This window comes from Homalodisca vitripennis, chromosome 7, assembly GCF_021130785.1.
Source record: "Homalodisca vitripennis isolate AUS2020 chromosome 7, UT_GWSS_2.1, whole genome shotgun sequence".
Classification (NCBI taxonomy): domain Eukaryota; kingdom Metazoa; phylum Arthropoda; class Insecta; order Hemiptera; family Cicadellidae; genus Homalodisca; species Homalodisca vitripennis.
The window spans coordinates 56406800-56429092 of NC_060213.1; the positions used below are offsets into that span (position 1 = coordinate 56406800).

General features: G+C 32.6%; 1 protein-coding gene and 1 non-coding gene across 2 annotated transcripts in view; both read left to right on the forward strand.

Moving 5' to 3' along the window:
- The first annotated feature begins 4799 nt into the window (after window positions 1-4799).
- LOC124365827 (elongation of very long chain fatty acids protein 7-like) overlaps window positions 4800-22293 on the forward strand; it is an 89233-nt gene continuing 71739 nt past the window's right edge. The window contains exon 1 of the mRNA XM_046821876.1: window positions 4800-4907. The gene's annotated coding sequence lies outside the window, so the exon portion shown is untranslated. The remainder of the gene's footprint in view (window positions 4908-22293) is intronic.
- Window positions 10628-10698, forward strand: Trnaa-agc. The gene has a single exon. It is a non-coding gene; the product is annotated as a tRNA-Ala (tRNA).

Genomic DNA, 22293 nt, shown 5'->3' on the forward strand with positions numbered 1-22293 from the left:
TCACTCGAGGGGCTGGAAAATGTTATTTCAGTCTGTCTATCCGCACGATATTTTGAAAACGAACAGAACTTTAGGCTAGAAATGTTGTATCAAGCTTCATTTTTATACAATGAACGTTACCTTTCATGAAATAGACATGAGCGACGTCCGTTGCGCGACGTTAATGTGGCGTACTCCAAACAGGATTTATTTCACCCATTATTCTCATATATACTTCAAATTCCTACAGGGAAAATGAATTATTCACTCTAACAGTACTCAAACATGTGCATCGATCATAGGCTTTATACAGGTACTTCAGAATCAGAAAGTCTTTATTTGCCAATCAATCACACATTACAATATGAATAAAGAGCTACATGGGACGAATCCTGTGCGTGGCTCTGAGTTCCATTAAAATACTGTGCGCTTACTACATAATATATATATAATTTAATTTCAATAAAGTTGAATCGCAAAAAGTACTTGCTCCACCGGGACTCGAACCAGGATCTCTCACTTGCCGGGTGAATGTGCTACCATTACACCACAGAGCCCTCACTTTTTACGGTTCAATTATTTTGTATTTGGCTTTTTCTTTCACATATGTGTTTAAATAACTAAACTAACATATGATCGGAAGACCAAATACCTGTCAAATGACTTATATATATATATATATATAATATATATATATATATATATAAAGACAGAAAGAAAGATAAAAAAAGAAACACATTACACTAAAGAACAAAATAAATTTAGAAATATATGTACAGTATACGTTAATAAAAATAAGTGCATACTAAGACTGCTACAGAATAGTTGTAACTACACTTAATACATCAACCACCGTATTTGACTAGCACTACAGAAATACTTTTCTTCCTCATGTAGGTTCAAAGATGTTTTTGACCATTTACTTTATAAAAAATATTTTATCATAAAAAACAATTTAAAAACATTAATGAATTAAAACATAAAAATAAAGTATGAACTAATAATAAAACCCCGGATTTAAATTAATTTTAAATAGGATAAAAAGTTCAATTTAAAATAAATTCAATTAAAAATGTATGGGCTTTGCATATATTTTAATACTTTAATATTTCAATACTCGCATGGACGAGGGAGACCAGCTCAGACGCAGTGCTTGTGTAGATGATGTCAGTCAGCAATTTGACATATTCATGCATACTCAGGGCAGATTAGCAGCTCCGCGTAATCAGTCCCCACCTCCACCAGCCAGGCGGTGATCAGTCTTTTAAAGATACTAAAAGATTACTTAAAGATTCAAAGATTTGTGTACATTTTACAGGTAACAATTTTAACCAAATTTTCTCACATTTGGTTTAAATCTTCTTTTTCAGGTATCTTGGATGGGTTAGTTTTCTGGCGAACAAGATCAAGGGTGGGTTGTTGTGTATTTTTATTTACAGAACGTATGATTTTTGTTTTTTTTTTTTACCCAGTAAAAATGCATTTGATGAAATACTGAATAATTTAGAAAATTGTCCTTTTAATAGTGAAACACATCCGCATGCTTGTAGATTACACCTATAAGTGTATATAAGATATGTACTATACGCTGCATTTTTTGTAGCAATCGTTATTTATTTGTGTAATTAAAAATCTGTTTTCTTATACTCAATTCGGTTAATCCGGAAATTCGGTTAATCAGGTTTCGGTTGATCGAGATTTTTTGGGTACAAATTTTGATTGGAAAATATATCCGATTCTCATGAGAGAGAACTAATTTAAATTGTGTAAGCCCTTAAGAGTGCAATCTTTAGTCTTTGAGAGAATTAAAAGATAATTTTAAAGTAATAAATCATAATTGCGTCAATATGTCAACTGTTTTTTAATAATGATGCACAAAAGGATGACACTTCTCTTAAGGATTTACAGCAATTATTACAATCTTGGAAACTACTGAACCAAGTGCCGAGCACTGTGGTAAAGATATCGATGTTGTTACGTATTGTTTTGCCCTTCAGCTTCATGGTTTCCACCCGCTGGCCTTTAAACTTCCTGCGAGACGCTCAACGGAATTGGTTCCGCATATGAGGATATCTTACAATTACTTTCACATATCTAATAAAAGTGGAATAGATGCCATTATAAAAGTTTTCAATGACGAGCAAAGTTTTCAAACAACCAGAAAACGCGTGCAGGACAGTCGTTATTGTTTGGGAATTAGACCACATCACGTCCGCGCTTCTGACGTGCAAGACGTGCAATAATGTAATAGCTTGGAGTTAATTTTAATTATTTTATGGGTACAATAACATCTTGTAATTCAACCAGTACGTTACGTAGCATAAACATAATCACGCTGTAAAGATATCACGTAGCATTTAGACAATGCTGTATTCTACTAAACTTGAGGCAAATTATATAATCACTTTTTTCGATTTGACCTATAATAGGTCGGGATTCAATTTCCAGAAACTTGTAGTACAAATTTAAATTCGTCTTCCCACTTTGGGGATTTGTGGGTAAATTCAAAAAAATAGTTTAACCATTCAAAAAAGTAAACAATGCAACATATATTTATTTAGTCGCAGCGGATTATATCTTTTCATAACAATTTGTCATAAGAAAGAAACGTTCTCGAGAAGATCGTTGTTGTTGTCTGTAGCACGAGTTTTCATGTTAGTAAAATTACTCTAGGAAAATACTTTAGTCACCATTATATACCTATAATTATAGATATAAAGCTGATAATCTATGATCATAGGATAAACATTATACATGAATAAATACATCACGCAAAATCGTATTTAATTTTCTTTTTTTTACACTTAACATATATAACTGAACTGATAACTCAGAAGTTTACCGCCCCTCTAATTAAATTATGAACAATACCTAATAAACATTGAATATGTTAGGAATGTACCTATAGCATTGTGACCTGCGTTTTTGAACATCCCAAACTCTAAGGCGATGCGCCTTTTTGGGATGAATCCAATGCAAAAATGTATAAGTACAAACCTTCTTTTTATACATTATTTGAAATATAACCAAAAACAAACCGTTAAGAGCTGAATTAAAGTCTGTTCGTGTTTTATGTATTTACAATTACCAGCGGTTTTGCACGCATTTCCAGTTGAATAACTGGAACTTCATAGTCAAATCCATAAATAACATATCAAACGCTACTGTGATAGTTGTGAGTCACAGATACATTATTCTAATCTACTGATCCATTTTCGAATAATTGGACTTTAAGTTTAAAGAGCAGTATTTTGAGACTCTGAAGTTGGAGATTGAAACAGGCTTTATAAGTGCTAATGAATAAATTAACCTTGACTGCAACACTCCACGATATTTGATAGAATAGCTCCAGTGATTTCAGTAGGACTTGAAATATTTTAGTCCAGTGTGGTGGAATATTAAAGCCGAAGTTCGTGGTTTTTTTTTATTGAAAGCACTTGTAATATAATGTGATGAAGCTCTACGGTATTTTACGGACATAAGCATTTATAAAATAGGTACAAAATGATAATACCCATCGAGTTAAAACATTACACTATTAGTCATCCTACCATTAAATTAAAATTCTTTACAATTATGAGCATTACTCACAATTTACATTATCTGTTTTATGCCTCTTTCTTACGTTGGTCCACCGATATTTCCGAAACTATTGAACTGAATTTGATAAATATTTGTCCACTCTCTAAAATCTTGTCATTAATAGATTGTGAGGGATCAACTTTTAATAACTTTTGTTCTAAAATTAAAATCATGTCTTACTTGATTTTGCTACTAAACTTTTTACAGGTTCGCGAAGTTGTTTTTTTTATTAGAAAACTGGATTATGTATAAATATTCAAATTGATAATACATTTTTATGGAAAATGTATTTTCATCATGTGAGCCATTTAAGGAAACTGTTGTCGAATTTTGGGGTTTTTTTATGTATACGAAATCGAGTAAACGCAGAGGAAGGATCAGCACGACCCATATTCCAAGACCTGAGAGTTTATTTGCATTATATTAGCACACAACCTGGCTTTTCTTCAAATACATAAATAAATTTCCTCTCAGAAAGTAAATAACCAACATTCGTGCTGTTTTGGGTGGAGATCAAAATATGAGGATTCCAAAATGATTACAAATATGAAACTATCATTTTTCATGGATCATACCTTTCTTAGCTTTATGGACGTAAAACTAACTACAGATAAGTAAATAAACGTTAGATCAGTGTCAGCTAACCATACACCTCCTTGCAATGGCAAATCTGTCTCTTTATCTAAGTGTCTTACGATAATATAACTGTTATTTATGTTCTGACGGTCGGTTTTAAGTGTATTAAGCTAGAAAATTTATAGTTTGAGATACAACTTATCACTTCAAATTTTTAACCCTTTTCAAAAACTTCACCAAAACTAAGGTGACTGATCAATTTCTTAGTAAGGAAAATTTTACTTCAAGAAAAGTCAGATACAATATTAATTTTCCTGCCAATGGATAATCAGTTACAGATTTGTTCCTTATCCAAAAATTAGTCTATTTCTAATCCTTCCAGTTCGTGTATTTCATATTTTCTGCACTTTTTTGTAGTTTACTGTGATGACAAAATAGTAGGATGGAAAAGATAGTGTTGACCTTACTACGTATAAAAGAGGAGATATTAAGTTACAACATTTTATTCCCCACTAATCACCCAACCTTTGTCTCGCATCTAGACTGGAACGGGCTGGAAAGAACGGATAGTAAGAAGATGAAGAGGAAACGGAGAAGGAAGAAAGTGTGGAAGGGTGAGTGACGGCCGGTGTAGTAAGAAGGCACGCAAAACACCTCGGAGGCCAACAGTCTAGTGTATACTACAGGAGGAGCGAAGGGTCTACTCAGTCAGTCAGTCATCGCTCCTGGTGTCCAGAGCTCTGCCGTTACGCGGAAGGCTGGCCCTTATTGTAAGTATATATACTCCTATTATACTCTCTATACTCACTCATATCCTATATGGGGCTTTCAAATAAAATTATCTTTATGAGCAATCTTCCTTCATCTTTAATTTTTTTATAAATAATTTGACTTATAATTAACCTCAACTATGTTTGAAAAATTTTGATAAGGATGTTTGATAAGCAGGGAGGGAACTATACTCACTGATTCAAACCATAGTAGAATTTTCTATTTTTATTTTTTTATCTGAGTCAAACCGAGTATTTTTGTCTTGAATATGAGATGTAAATCTACTCAAAATGGAAATCCCTAAGAGATAATAATCCCTAAGTGATTTTGTCGAGAGTTAAATACAACAAATTGCAAAACATCAAAATGAATAGCTTTGGTATGGTTGGAATTTTTTCTAAAAGAATAATTTAAGTTATTTGTAATTAATTTTAAAATAAATAAAATTTCTCCTAAAAATGAAAAAGACAGTAAACAGGGTTAACTGAAGCACCATTCATGAAGATACAGTTACTTTTCTCGCTCTGCCTTTACAGTTTATCCCTTCGTCTGAGAAAAAACTCCCATGATAATTTTTTACGGTTCGATTGTTGTTTATACTACATTCAGTTTATCCACTCATATAATTCCTTCGTTTTTTAGTTTACCTACTGCATTAAAGTCAAATTTAAAAACGTTAAAATAATAACAAAATGTTCAAAAAGATAAGCAAAATTGGTAATAGTCAGTACGAGGTAGCAGGTTTCTCAGCTTTAATTCCTCTATGTATTTCATTAGCAACAGTAAACGAGGGAAGACATGTATTCATGATTTTAATAATACCATACTGTCATCTTTTCTTCGATCTAATAAATAGTACAATATGATTTCTAAGTAGTGTCTCTAAAATATTTTTACAAATTTTTGAGTACTGTTCCTTTAATAAAAAAAATGTAATACTACCAGGACTTAATACTCGTACTATGTCATCGTTTATTTTACATCGGTTCAATATGTATAACTTCATAAATGGTTAGTCACAGTGATTGTAATATTTGTATCTATTTGATTCAATTATGAACATAAAGTTAAACAAATTTCATCTGGTATCAACACACCCGTCATATTCATTTGCTAACGTCAAATTTCACAAAATTCAAATTTTCCGGAGATATCAACATGTTAAACAAAACGTTCATTGTATTACGTAGGATCAGAAAATATTTTTTTTATTTTTTGAATAAAAGTAAGTCCTGGATAGGGTTTGCACGTGTGGGAAAGCCATTTCTCGTAATTATAAGAGAAGTTCTTAAGTGTTTCTTTTTTTTTCAAGATATTATTGAAATTTCGGAAACTGCGTGATCAAATGTGATATAATTTCCTTATCGCCGTGTTGCCCTAGTGTTTGCTTAGCTCCACAGGTATTAAAGATAGGAATACAGTCATAGTTATTTCATAAAATAGTTTTTTACATAATCCCAGATGTTTTTTTAGATGGCATATCAGAAGGGATCGTGATGTCCCTATTAGGGTAAAACCGTGTGTATGTTTAGAATTAATTTTATTCCACTTCAGAAGTGCGCTAGTAATCATTACCAGCCCGTCATTGTTATGCACAACAATGCATTTGCTTGTTAGCAAATAACCAAATGTATTGCGTTTTGGAACTGAAAATGCAATTTATGTATCTATGCATTGTTTTTGCTGTCGTTCTACCATAGTTTTTGTGAAATTTACTTTGATATTTTGACGTGTCAACATTTTTTAATCCTAGGAAAACCTAGGCCTGTATTAATACATAAAATTTGCATCATTTTAATGGGTTTAAGTAACAGCACCCAAAGTCTGTAAGGAAAGATCTGAAACACTGTTGAATGTGAACCGTCTCCTCAAATCAATTACGAACGTGAACTTTTTGACCATACCTGCTCAACTTTTACAGATAAATAAGTTTGATGGATCTATGTAATAAATTAATTTACCTGCTTGTGTAAATGTTCTATTTTAATTAAAAACTACGGTTTATGATGCTGAAACCCATACTTTAAAAAAAACCATTTGGATCTAACGGGTGGAGGTTTATTACTATCTCATTCGTAAAATAGCCGCTACTCTTTTATTCTTATCAAATTTAAACTAATACGGAACCTTTGGATTTTTAATTAAATTTTCAACAAAACATTAGTCTTGTAAAATTGCAGTAGGAATAACAGTTTTCGAGTTATTTATTTTTAAAACTATTACATACATATCGACATTTAGAAATGGAAAGTGATATTGTTTAATTTTTGGTTAAGGATCCTTTGATTAACATAAATACCAAGTTTAGGGCATTCCCACAAATTGTTTTTGAGATGTGATATCTTTAGATAATAGTTCATATGGAATCAGAATCAGAAATTTATGTCACTTAACGTTACATAATTGTAGTAGATAATATCTACAATGAACAGGTGACTCGTCAATATAGTTAAAAATATACTAATCCTAATAAAAAAAGTTATAAACATAATTAATAATTCATTGATAAATAATCAACATTAATCGCACAAACAGTAATCCAGTATGTACATAAAACATTAAATTCTAATGGTACAGGTACAGGTTATAATTCATATTAAAATTAAATAAAGATAGATGTAGCTATTATGATCCTAAAATAAAATAATTTACAAAACATAAAACACATTTAAAAATAATTAGTGACAAAATAAATACAGTGGAATATATATGTATATATAAATATTTTAATATATATATATATATATATATATATATATATATATATACATTAAAATGTTTTGATATGTTTGGGGGTAATTTAATTAATGAAGGTTGCATCATTTAGAAAATCAGCTTCTGAATAATATTCTTTCTCTATTAAGATATGTTTTAATTTTATAGAGAACTTTTCTGGAGGCAAAGAGAATAGAGATATTGGAATTTTATTGTAAAATTTTAGTCCTTTGTAATAAGGGGACATTTCAAATAATTTAGTTCTATGGATTGGGTATGTAAGTCTGTCTCTCTGTCTTGTATTATAATCATGATCTTTTGTGGTGATATTATTAGGTAAGTTTTATGGACAGACAGACATTAAACGAAGTGAGATAGAATATACGTTTATATGAACCGTTTTGCTTTATTTTGTGTCTACTATCATTTTTTGAATGTATATCGCGTAAAACAATTCATCCGATATGCCAGTAAACATTCATAAAAAAAAAAAACACAAAATATGAAACTTGTAAAATCAATTAAATTATTGAACAGAATGACGCAGTAAAATTGTCAGAGTAATACAATTAAATTACAACTGGATCACTCTACAATAAAAATTGTATACGACGTTTTGTTCCTAATACTAGAAGCACTCATACATTTCGTCTTCCAACTCGATTTCCATGACTCGGGGCTCGTTTTCGTGGAACTTCACATTTATTTTAGTCGAATAATCAACGTAATAATTAATTGTATGTAGATAATTTACATTCAGACTTTACATTCGGTCATTAGCGAAATTGGAGCGAAATATTAGATCCGCTAAGTTCCACGACTCCCCGGACCCGGCGCGAGTGCAAACATTGCCAAGAACAGATCATCACATTAGGGAAGCGCACATCAGCATGTTTGGAGAACTGTTAGCAACTTTGCGCTTCCTCTCGAAGTTTGCTCAAGTTTGAACCCCGGAGCGATAAAACTTCCCCTCCCCCCCGCAACCCTTCGCAGACCTGGAAGTAGGGCGTGCCGTCTGGCTGACCCTAGCACTCATTTATAATCCCTTTACACCTCCCTGAAAATGTACCTAAAGTTGTTTTCTTTATTTGGCGTAAAAACGGCTTCATGATAGTTCTTGGGGTTGTAAGTGAAAGTTATTAATCTGATATTTTTGTTACTGATGTTTTTGTATAAATTTATTATTATACATCAAAATCAATAAGATTGAAATTTTATGAGAAATACAGCATGGCTATACAACAAAGCACAGGACTAACTACGGATTCATTAACCCTAAATTAAATCATGGTTCAGAACTTATTAACTCTTTTTATCTTGCTCAAATCATCTTTAGAAACTTGCCAGTGGAATTAAAAATGGAGAGTGAAAGTGTGGCTGTCTACAAACAGAGGGTGAGTCGACGGTTGTACCGCATTGGCTGGGAGGCTGCTGAGAGGCTGTTGCGTTCTCCTTATTTTTAACATAATTTTATTTTCTTTTAGTATAATTACTAGTAACATGTCAGCATCGCATATTCTGATGGATACTCCAAACTTGATAATCTAAATATTTTAAATAGTACAAAGTTATTATATACTTTAGAATATATTTATATTAGTTAACATTATTTTAAATTGTAAACCTACAATGTATATTTAATTAAGTACCATGTGTAAGAAGTTTTTTTATTTTGTATTTTTAGATTAATGTGTGCAACTGTTCCGTTGAACTCTCCCCGCTCACAGACCTACAGTCTTTGCGGGGATTATTCCTGTATTTTAATTTGTATTTCTAAAGTATGCATTTGTTTAAGGAATAAATGTTGATTTGATTTGATTTGATTTTGACTGAGGCTAATAGGTTTTGTATCCATTTGATAGATTAAGTTACAATATTACCTTTCCGCATGTATTACGTTGTGGGAATTATATCCCTTGAGGTCAACCGGTATTGTCATTAGAAACGAGGAGAGAAGGGCACAAAATACTGTATATACATATACCTATTTTATGTATATTATCAGAACAGTTTGAAAGAAAACTGTAATTAATCGTATAATATTTCGGTATATTAACAACCTTTTCAAGTACATAGTAAAAAATTAACAAACAAAAGAAGAAACCACTGTTAAAACAAATGTTGAAATGTTCTATAAAATTTGATAACTTTTGATTTCTAACGCTAAATAATTTAATACAATTTTATAATTGAGGAAATGTCCTTGATAAGTATCTAAAGAGTAAAGTGGTATACCGTAAATTAGGAAAAGTTAAATCTATGGAATGTGCCAATTCATAATTCCTTAGATTTAAATTCGTTTCTTGAGCAATTATCACGAGGTTTAATTTTACTTATAGTTTGTTTTTGTTGATAAAAATCCTCAAAGCAATTGTTATGGTGAATAGAACTGGCTTTTTTCTTGTTTATTGGAAATCTGTGACCGGTTTTTCTTACCCTCGAGGAATTTGAGATTTGCCCAATTTAGTCCTTTATAAATAAATATAAATATATAATAAATATGTAAATTCAATTTGTATAAATGACAATAGCCGAATTTAATTTCAATAAACAATGAATCACACAAAGTACTTGCTCCGCAGGGACTCGAACCCGGATCTCTCACTTCCCGGGTGAGTGTGTTCCACTACACCACAGAGCCCTTACTTTTTACGATTCAATTATTTTTTATTTGGCTATATCTTTCACATGTGTGTTTCAATAACTAAACTAAGATATTTCCGGAGACCAAATACCTGTCAAGCGACTTTTATTTACATGAATTAAATTTGTATAAATGGCAAGAGTCGAATGTAATTTCAATAAACATTGAATCACAAAAAGTACTTGCTCCGCCTGGACTCGAATGTTTATTGAAATTAAATTCGGCTCTTGCCATTTATATAAATTTAATTAATGTAAGTAAAAGTTGTTTGACAGGTATTTGGTCTTCCGTTCATATGTTAGTTCGGCTATGTGTGACAGATACGGCCAAATATGAAATAATTTAATCATAAAAAGTAAGGGCTCTGTGGTGTAGTGGTAGCACATTCACCCAGCAAGTGAGAGATCCGGGTTCGAGTCCCGGCTGAGCAAGTACTTTTTGTGATTCAATGTTTATTGAAATTAAATTTTATATATCGGGCAAACTGGTCCATTTAGTCTACACATTCAAACTTGGAATCTTTCAAAATAAAGCGCTACAAGGAAATATCGACGGATCAGAGAGAAACAACAGACAGACGGATGGTCCTTTAACTTTTGAATTAAAATCAATACAGTTCTTTCTTGGACTGAGAGAAACCGTAATACAAAGTTTCATGTCTCTAGGGCTTTTCTATCAAGTTTTATTGCACAGATATACAGACGGATGGTTAGCCCTTTAAAACTTTGACCCCAAATTTAATAAGAGTGTTTCTTAGACCATGAGGAATCTATATACCAAATTGCAAGTATATAGGTGATCTTTCTTTCAATAGTAGTAGCAACTACAAACAGACGAACAACGTCATAGTTTAAGACAAGAACATGTTGGGTCAAATAAAGTGACTATTTTTAAGCCTTTAGATTATAAAATAAATGTTGGATAAAAATGTTTTACTGTTTCTATAGTTTAAATTCATTTCTAAACGTAAGTGTTGTTGTCTAGAAAGGCTAGACTAGTAAAAGTAGAAGGATTATACAGGTCTCCCTTACGCATTCATCCTGTATTCTTCCATATCTCTTCTGACATTGTAAAGAATTAAATAATAATTGCCTGAGTGTTAGCGTAAGTTATCACTGGTGGGGCTGAAAACTTTAATTTCCGTCTGTTGGTCCGAACGATATCTCGAGAAAGAACTAACCTATACATTATTATGAAACGTAATTTCTATTATAGGTAGACAACACTGTATTTGATTATGGTGCGTAGCACTCAACGGGATTTGTCCGAGCGTTAGCGAACATTTTCCTTGAGTAACCGTGAAGGAAACAAGAAAATTACAGAATAAGTAATTTTTTTTAACTGATAACAATCATATGGCATTTTAAATATGTGACATATTAACACATATTACAGTCTAACTACTCTAACACATAAATCATCACTTGGTGACAGTGTGCAGTGGTGTATTCACTGCTATAAAATCCGAGTTAACAAAAGTATTACTATTTAACTTTTGCATGACACTTTGCTTCTAAATAGATCTAGATATAGATCTAAACAGATGTAAACAGAATTAGTTCTATCTAGTTGCATATACAATAGGGGGGAGAGATACATTGAGAGAGAGAGAGAGGGAGAGAGAGAGAGAGAGGGAGAGAAGAGAGAGAGAGAGAGAGAGAGAGAGAGAGAGAGAGAGAGAGAGAGAGAGAGAGAGAGAGAGAGAGAGAGAGAGAGAGAGAGAGAGAGAGAGAGAGAGAGAGAGAGGCTGTAGATATTTCTTATCTGGATCGTTGCATCGGTCTGTCTGAAGGACATCTCATGATTTTAATTAGTAGACTTGACATTGTGCATGCAACGAAGCCAGCTATGCGAAACGCGGTGTGGTTTACTTCTCCTTTCATTGAATTCATTAAAAGTAAAGAAATCGGTCAGCCATATACAGCAATAACAGAACCACAAATAATATCTCCTCATTCCACCACGCACCGCGCACACTTCTTTATTGGATACCAGATTCAATGCTACTATCTATGAATTTAATCTAAAAAGTTAAAAACGCTCACAGATTACAAAATGGAATTATGAGGGATAAAATTTAAGGTGTTAATAGACAGATAGGACTTGGATGTCCTCATTATGACGTGTCACCCTTACACAGAGTGTCGAGAGTCAGAATTTGATGTCATTACGAAGTTCCACAAGTACCTCGTTACTATGTCCACAATCAGGCAGACCTCTCGTCCGTCCTGTCACGTGACCGGGTCCCTCTCCAGGGATTGTTAACTGAACTTGAATCTTTCCCCGATGTCAATGACAACTTGTATGTAAATTAACAAAATCCACGAGAAAAAAATTAATCCGCTTAATACACTTTTTTTCTATCCACTAGATTTCGTTCACTTACTTATCAATACACCCAGCTTTCAAATATTTTTAAAATCCTATTTGTTATCGATGAACATTGGTTCTCGTTGGATCAACTCTAATCATTGGGTTTCGTTCGCAAAACAACTAAAATATGGATAATAATATACTGCTATAAATCTCTGTTATCTTGAAATTTTTAAATTTAAAACGCATTATTAATTTTGATTTTTAATGTATACAACGCCGACAGTATTATGATACAGCATAATATCGAATTAATAAACGTAACCTTTCACCTTTTGACCCCAAAAATCAATAGTTCTTAATGGAACCAAGAGGAACCTATGTACCAAGTTTCAAGTCACTATAACCTTTCTAGCAAGAGTTAACGCACAGGTGGGCGGGTGGGCGTACTTTGACACAAATTTAAGAATGTACTCTCAGTTCCTCAATAATGGTTGGCCTGTTGATATATTTCTTTCAAAAATTTAAAAGCTTCACTATATTGAAGCCTTATAGGCCTACCAGTTAAATAGTAGCAATGAAATAAATGTATTTTTTAATTGTATGAGTTTTTAAATACTTCATTGTGCTTTATATGAGTCATAACCTGGATAAACATGCGTTACCATTTAGATAGTTTTAATGAAGAGTCTTTATTGTGAAGTAGCCGAGAAGAAATGTTTTACAAAATAATTGGCTAAGCTGTAACGCAGGTAGGGGCTGGAATAATTTAATTTATGTTTGTCTATCTGTAAAAAACGTACAGAAACTAATGTCTTTTTTTACCAGACGAATTTAGGGCCCCCATTAGGGGACACAACCTGAGCACTAACGCCTTAAAAGTGACTTCCGTACCGCCAGCGGACAGGCAGGCTGCTTCCAAGGACAGGATCGCTCAACGGTTAACCATCCAAGCAGCAGCCACGCTCGACGTTGCTAGAATCAATATCACTAGAATGCGCCATTGGCAAAACATAATTGTCTGTGTGTCCGAACGATTTGTCGAAAAGGAACATACCTGTAGACTTACAATTTTTCATGATGCTTCAATTCTTTACAAAAAAAACATACTGAAAGTCATTCCATGGAATTTGGCTGAGCGGTATGCGAACATTGTTCCCCTTGGGTAAACAATTTGGCAGCGAGAAAATCGTAGAATTAGCAACTTTGTAAACAGACTGTACTTAATCATATGACACTGTAGCATACAGCTATCAGCAAACGTTTTACGTTAAATGAGAAAATCCTGTTAGTTGTTACGCAACAAATGGTGAGGCGTACTCCTCCTACCTTTTGTATATGGAGGTGGACTGAAAACTTTAATTGGGTGCCCGGCCTTCAGACGGTATTAAATAAAATCGGGCCTTGATTTTTTGCAATAACTTGTAAGATATAAGCGTACCACTGACAATTCGTTCACTCGTATCCACTAACAAGCTCCATTGTTATCGTACACTTCTTATCACTTTTATTAATCTCTTCAACCATAACCAATGTACCTGATAATTATATATGGGCTGGTTGTTGTGCAAACTGATAACATCAACAACCACTGATAACAACAACTAATACTGATAACAAGGCAGTAAGGCTAGTATGCAGACAGCTTAATAAATAAGAAATACTTTTCGGGTCCCGATCTAGTAGGTTGCCTTTGTTTTTGACATCATCTGTAGTATCTCTTCTGTTATCAATTGATGTCTGCAATGTTCCTGTCTACTTTTCAGTTTTTATAATTAAATCTCGATGCAACGTAAAATATTACTCGATCAGATCTATATGTATAATTATTTATATTTACATACCAATTTATAAATATGATATTTATAACAATATACATAAATATTTTAACCATTAATTGTGAAGTAATCATTGATCCAAACTTCATGCAGTATGATAACTAAAGATATTTCCAAAACAAATGTAATTATACTAAAAATTAAACAAAATTTTCCTCCAGCTTGTAATTGGCTGATTACTCTAGTCCCTGGAAAATACCATTTTTGCTGTCTGACCGCACGATGTATCGAAAGCGAAGTGACCTAAAACTTGAAGTTTACTTGAAGCTTCAAACTGGCAACACTGAGTACGTTCATGATACGTATTACTGTATAGGAATTGGCTGAGCTTAGAAAATTTTTTACTTCGGTGTTATCGGTAACTATGATGGTAACGAGAAAAAAACAAAATAAATAAATTTATGCTAAGTACAATCAGATGGAATATAAGCAAGTCTAACTTTCATTTCGAAAACGGAAAACATAATCGAGTGGAAGTCAATATAAAATTTGCTGACAAGATTTGAGTTAAGCGCACTCTTGTGTTGTAGCGCCCTCTGCAAAGCCTGTTACGGAACTGTTGTAGAGTACTTCTACCTTGTATTTTTATGAATGTAATTTAATGATATTAGCCAAAACCATTAACTTTTCCCTTATTCCATACTGTAAAGTATAATAAACTGTTGCATATATTTTGAATAGTTTTGAATGTGCCATATCTCTTAATACACACATATCCAAAAAAAGAAAGCTTGTTTTGGACTTTCACTTCCATTGTGAGGCGGATGGAAGGAAAAATACTATTAATATGATTAAAACCCTCATTCAATTTAGTGTTTCCATGAGGATAAACCACAAATGCATCATCCAAATACCTCCACCAAATCTTTTATAAGAACTGAGTTAAATCTAAGGCTTTTTGCTCAAATTTCTCCATAAATAACTTAGCGAAAATGGGAGATAGTGAAGAAAAGAAGGTTAATTGCGTTTTTTTGTTGGATTTAAAGACACGAAATGTTCCTACATTTTTCATTATTTCGCTGTACTATGATAAAGCGTTTGTAAGTATGATAAAAGAGTTTATTTATATTTGCTGAAATAACAAGTTTACTCCAAGTTTTCTATATTAGGTATAGTATTAATCAAACAGTAGGTAGTTGGAATATTCGTGTGCAAATATATATTTTGGTTTATGTATAAAAACTTTAATTTATTCCCTATTCTTCGCTCTCCAATTGAAAATTGGAAACAAAAGAAAAATAGTTTTAAATATAGTAAATATGGAAAATTGTAGTTGGTTAAGATTTCCTTAAATGTTATAATTTTGGTGCAACATTGTAACATTTTGTGTAGCAAAGTCACATTGAAAATACTATTTCTATTGAGTTCTAATAATATCTATTGGCAAAATGTTAACTTTTATTTATTGAGATTGCTTTCACTCATACGAACATTGAGGTTGTGTAAAGTTCAAGATTGTGCAAAAATGTTAGTATATTAATTTTAACACGAGTGAAACTTCTTACTAGAATAAAAACCACACAATAGGATTGTTCTGTTAGGATGTGAAACTTATAAATTTCACTTATTCCTAAAAGAACATTATTCCTAAGTTTGCCCAGAACAAAATCGGTTTTTGCTGCACCCAGTGTAGGTTCAACAGGAAGGTATAATCCAGCCAGGATTGAAACCCTCCTGCGGAACACAATGGGATTACGGAACAGAAAGATATAATAAGAACGAATACTAGATTATATGATCGGTGTCCTAGAACCACATTTCCCGCTTGGAGAGAGAGAGAGAGAGAGAGAGAGAGAGAGAGAGAGAGAGAGAGAGAGAGAGAGAGAGAGAGAGAGAGAGAGAGAGAGAGAGAGAGAGAGAGAGAGAGAGAGAGAGAGAGAGAGAGAGAGAGAGAGAGAGAGAGAGAGAGAGAGAGAGAGAGAGAGAGAGAGAGAGAGAGAGAGAGAGAGAGAGAGAGAGAGAGAGAGAGAGAGAGAGAGAGAGAGGAGAGAGAGAGAGAGAGAGAGAGAGAGAGAGAGAGGAGAGAGAGAGAGAGAGAGGTAGTGATGCTCGGTTTGATCTTGTGAAATCCATCAATTACAGTTTCGTAGCCTTTGACCAACTATTACTCTAGAAAAACTGGATAATGACTTCACACTGTACATTTTAATTCGACCTGATGGATGATTAATTCCTGGTGGATTGTCTAACAGAAAGTTACCCCAGAAGGATTCCCTTACCGTTCTTTGTGCATACCATATTTACATGCGTAGTTTTATTTGTTAGTAGCTCTGTGGAAAATATTTTTATCAAATTTAAAGAACCAAAAGGGCTTCACAAAGAACTTTTCTTACAATATTTAATACAGAACATCCCCTTTAGCTTTCCTATAGCTCAACCTCGTCATGCAGAAATTGCCAATTTTCAATAGTTTGAGCTTCCTGACATTGACACATTTGTAAACCTGGTATAACAGTGTTAATTTAAAATTGAATTTAAATTTCGCACCGTCGAGCGAGCAGTTCTATTATTTTTAATGAAAGATTATAAAACAATCACTAGATTTTAAACTACTTCCTAGTGCACAAACATTGTAATATTTGTTTTATAAGTTATGTTTCTTTGAACAAAATATTCAAATCTATTTTGACTTCTCTATGAAGCCTTTTCTAAAGACAAAAGAAAAGAAATGTTCTTGTAATTCCAAAAGGAATTGTAAAAGTTTAACGTAGTAAGTTATATGATCACCATATTCACCAAGACACTCATTTATAAAGAAAAATGTTATATTGTCCAATATCCATAAAAACTACATGTTTTTGTACGAGTGTAATTTCATAAGTAGTTCTTTATTATAAATCCCCTTAAGTGTTTATCATGTATATGTATTTCTTCTAACTGCAATTTCTTGGAAATGATTAAAAGATTATATAAATTTTAACTTAAACTTGAAAACTACCGAAACTTTAAATGGCAATAATTCTTTTTGAAATTCTGAAAGATTTCTACGTTATCTGTTTTCAGAGCATTTATTTTCAAACAGGAATGGCTAACCAATTTTTTAGGATATTTGCCGGTAGTCAGGAATTTAAGAAATCGATAACACTACGTTTTGTGATCTGCAAACAGAACTCTTTCTCAGGTGGATAATTAGTAACACAATTGCAATCTATACATAAATAAACGAGCTCGTCAGTACGCTTTAGTATAATTTGTTTATATTAATCTAGTTACTAGCTAATTTTTAGGTTAGTTATCCACCTGAGGAATCTGTGTTACTAATTCCTTGTATCACTGAACTATAACAAATTACCGATTTTTTTCTTAACAATTTTTCCATCATCTTAAAGAGCTAAAACTCTTTGCTTTGAAGATATTTCATGGTTTTGTTTCATTCAAACTATTACATTCCCGGTATCAATCTAATGCAAATGTTTAGTGTTCTCATTTAGTGTCATCCTTTGAAAAACCTAACTTAAAACATCCATAAGTATTAAAACTTTTATGGAATAGAAAATTTCAAACCAGTTATACTATACTGAAAACTGCTTCATGATGTGGTCAAGAATATATGAAACACTAACCCTTCATCATGCTCTCTCGACGTAGCTGTTGCTCTGGCAGTCTCAGATCATGATTAGTTAAGGATTAAACATGCGTAAATTTACGTATGAACACTTTTGTATCTACATTCACCAAGGATGCCTAGTAAGAATCAAACTCTTACATTATAGTTACACTCTTCCTTAGCCCAGGTTTTGCTCTGTTAGTCATGACTAGTCAAAACACGCTTATGTTTACGTCTGAACACTTGTCTATTTACATGCACAGAGAATACCAAGTTAGAATCGAACACTCAAGGTTCACAGTTTTTTCTTCACAAAGGTGATGCTCTGACTACCCTAGACTACGAATATTCAAGGATTATACATGCGTATATTTACGATTGAACACTTGTGTATTTATATACACCAAGGATACCAAGTTAGAGTTGTGCATTCAAGTTCCAAGTTCTTCTCGTGATTTTTAGTACTTAGGTAATCAGCGGGAGTAGAACGGGCTCTAGCATAAATTTAATCATAATTTCAGTCATTTTAGAAATTTTCTGAATCAATAACATTTACAAATAACGTTTACTTTTTCCCTGTATACACAGCGCCGTATAATTGCTCATATAATTGAGTTCTTGAAATATTTCGTCCTCCTTGCGGAAAGCCATCTTTAGTCAACCGATGTTAACCAAAATTGTCAATTAAATATATTCGTCTGAGCAATGAGGGAAACAAAAATAACATCAAAATATAAACAAGCTGGCAGCCAGAGATAAAGTAGCTAATCGAGGGAAAGCTCACCTGTACATATGGATATGCATTATAGACAGTTTCAATTTAACATCTGTTCACTGAAGGTGGTGGCTTTTTGAAGTAAAGCAGGCGGAAATACTTCAAAATTTTAATTTCGACGCGCTGTGTAATGAAAAATATTAAATTTTACTTCAAGGTGCTGACTTCACACCTGCATTTGTAACTCTACAACGAGAATGTAAAATTCCCAACTAATAATTTAGAGAAATTAACATACTAGTATCATATTTTTAAACATATTTCATTAATTAAAGTAGCAAAACGAGCAATTACGGTGTGGTTTTTGAACGCCTTGAGGCTAACATGATTGCAAGGTTATGAGTCAAGTAGGCAAAAACTTCAAAATGGGATTTTAAATTTGACTTACATTTAACGATAAAGAGTATGTAAATGAAGATTGGCTGATTTGTAATTCCTTAAACCACAGATTCAACATTGGTAAAAATGCCGCAGACAGAAAGGAAGAATTGGCTCTGTAATTCGAGAGGACGGAACTGCCAATGCTCAGAGAGCTGCACAATAATGTCACGGCGCGGCGTGGCATGGTCGAGGTCACGTGACCAACAGTCCCGCCTCTAAACTCTCCTTGCCTCAAGTATTTGGTTACAATCCAAGGTTATCATATCATGAATAATTTATCTCCTTTTATAATCGAAAAGAACAAACTTTTTAATGATAACGTTTGATTTTTGTCGAACTTGCACTCTGAGAGATTGCGCAGGTTAAATCCTATTTGTAACCATTGCACTATTTATCAGAACTGTCGATCGACCCCCTTTTATTTGATAAGACTTTCGAACAGTAGACCATGAGGATGAGCTATGAGGCTAAAAAGATGATTGGTATCTCCTTTTAAAAAAAGTACAGTATTCAGTTTTAAACATGGAATGTTCAACTTTTTACAACATTATATTAGCACAATATTTAATTATTGCGCAAATTATTCTCCAAATTATATCCCTGTCTATTAGATTCTGGCCGTATGAAAAAATAGACTAATTCATGTACCTATAATCTTGTTTTGAAAAGATGTTTATAATACAATTATGTGTATTTTGTAAATAATAATTACACATATGCAGTTCTTACAACAGTCAGATGTTCAACGAACACTCTTGAGAATGAAAACTATTGAATTTCTTCACTTATCAACACTCCGAACAATTTGTGTGACATCTTTTTTTAGAAGTATATAAATTATTGTTCTTGTGCATTTTAAATATATCATTAATTATTTTTATCACTTAATATTTTTGAACTTAACTTAATTCGCGTGGCCTGATTCACATAATTACGATATTAAAAAAAAATTAAATAATTGCTGCACACACACAGCCACTTTAAATTTTATTTATTTATTGTGTTTTAAGCGTTTTTGTGTTTATATCAACATAAGTGTATCTTTGGCAATGCCTTATATATAATTATATACAATACAATATATATATATATATATATATATATATATATATATACTGTTTTAACTTTGGATTTACTCCCAAACATATTAAGATTGCAACTTTCGGCCAATAAATCTTATTCTATATACCTTTTATATTAGTAGGCTACATTTCCTTCCTATTTTTAGAGTATGTTGGAGGAGGGGGATGCTACACATATCTGCATCTCATTAAAAAACGATTCCCAAAATGTATTACCAGAGTACCAAATGTATAAATTTCGATTGATTACTAAACATAATTCCCACAACAAACACATACAAAACTCAAAGACACTAGTAACTGACATACTCTTAATTTATTGCCTGTTGTCATATAAGACATTTCAAGTTACTGTAATTGTATCTTGTATAGACACCAGATTCCCGTTCAAATATCCTTAGAGATTGATAGAACGCATTTAGTAAATCGCCGCGCCAGTCGACTTCTCTCTAGGCTCATTTCCCGGTCTCCGTCAGAGGCTGTACGTCTCAATTTTCCGCCAGATTTATCATGAACGTCATTTCGCACACACAATCAAGAACTCGAGCTTTGTGGAAGGAAACCTCACAGTTTATGCGTCGGGCAAATAAAATGTAGCAATTCTTCCATGGCACTGCAAATTATTAATGTTAATTACTTACATGAAAAAGTAAATGATTGGTTGCCAGCTGAGCGGCAGTGAAGCCTATACTCGAGGGGCTGGAAATATTTCATTCATGTATGTCTGCATATCTCGAGAATGAACTAACCTATAAACTTTAAATTTTGCATAACGTTTCATCTCTATATAGGATAGATCGCGTTCGTTTATGGTTTATGTCACTCCATGGGATTTTACTGAGCGTTAGCGAACAATTCTGCATTGGTCGTATGGGTAACCATGATGGTAACGAGAAAATTGCTGAATAAATAAATTGCTTAACAAACTAACCTCAGTAATCATATGACATTTTAACATGTGGCACAGCAACACAACACGTAGTCTAATTGTCCGTCGATATCTTGAGAAAGCTTGCATCTGTAGACTTTTAATTGTGCCCAAAACTTCATTTGCAAATTATCAAGAATGATTTCTATTTTGATACATGCAAATAATTTAAGAGAGTAAATTATTGTGTTTTGTAAATATTGTGTATGTAAATTATAGGTAATAATGGTGTTAAAATACTGGATTTCCAAAATATATTTGACTCTCTCTAAAGCACCAATGGATAAAATTACTTTTTACGACTAACCTCTGCAAACTCTGATCATCCCAAACAAAGTTTTTAGCCAATCTTTGTATACACCTATGTATACATGTTTGATTAGTTTAGCCCTAAATATTCGGAATTAAAATAACCGGTCATCACTTTTTCAAGATTATAAGATTTGTTTACAAAAAAAAGGTAAGAGTGACGGATGTGGCAAAAATAAGGGTTTGATCTTTTGTGTACTTTTGAAGAATTTCACTTTTACAAGTGACATCAACAACAATGTTAAAGAAATATATTGTCCCGTAATACAACCATTATACTGTTTACGTCTACCCTGCTTATGCGAATATATTCAGTGGAAAAAATAATCGATTGCATATAAACGCATCTGTTATTGTAAATAATGAAGATAGGCTAGTGGAAGTGATTAATTACTTCCTCCCTGCATTATTCATAACTGGCAGATTAGTCATTACTAATATAGTATGATTTATCTGAAGTAAACGTAATAGCTTTAGTATTAACAAGCATATCCTTTTAAACGTATTGACTAGGTTGTATACTGAAGAAAATCAAAACCAAACTTGGTGTATTAAAAGGAAGGATGAATAGACAAATATAAGTACGCTAAAATAATAAATAATCCAAAAATATAAATATTTTTCATATTTAATTAAAAAATATTAAATGCTTCAACCTAATCAAACAGATATAACAGCCTAGAGATAATTACACTGTATATCATATCCTTTCCTTGCATGTAGATACATACATAATTGACTGAGCTTTAGCGAATCCTATCACTCAAGGATCTGGAAAACTTTTATTTCCGTTTCTCTGTCTGTCTGTCTAGTTCTCTATCTGTCGTATTTCCGCACGATATCTCGAAAACAA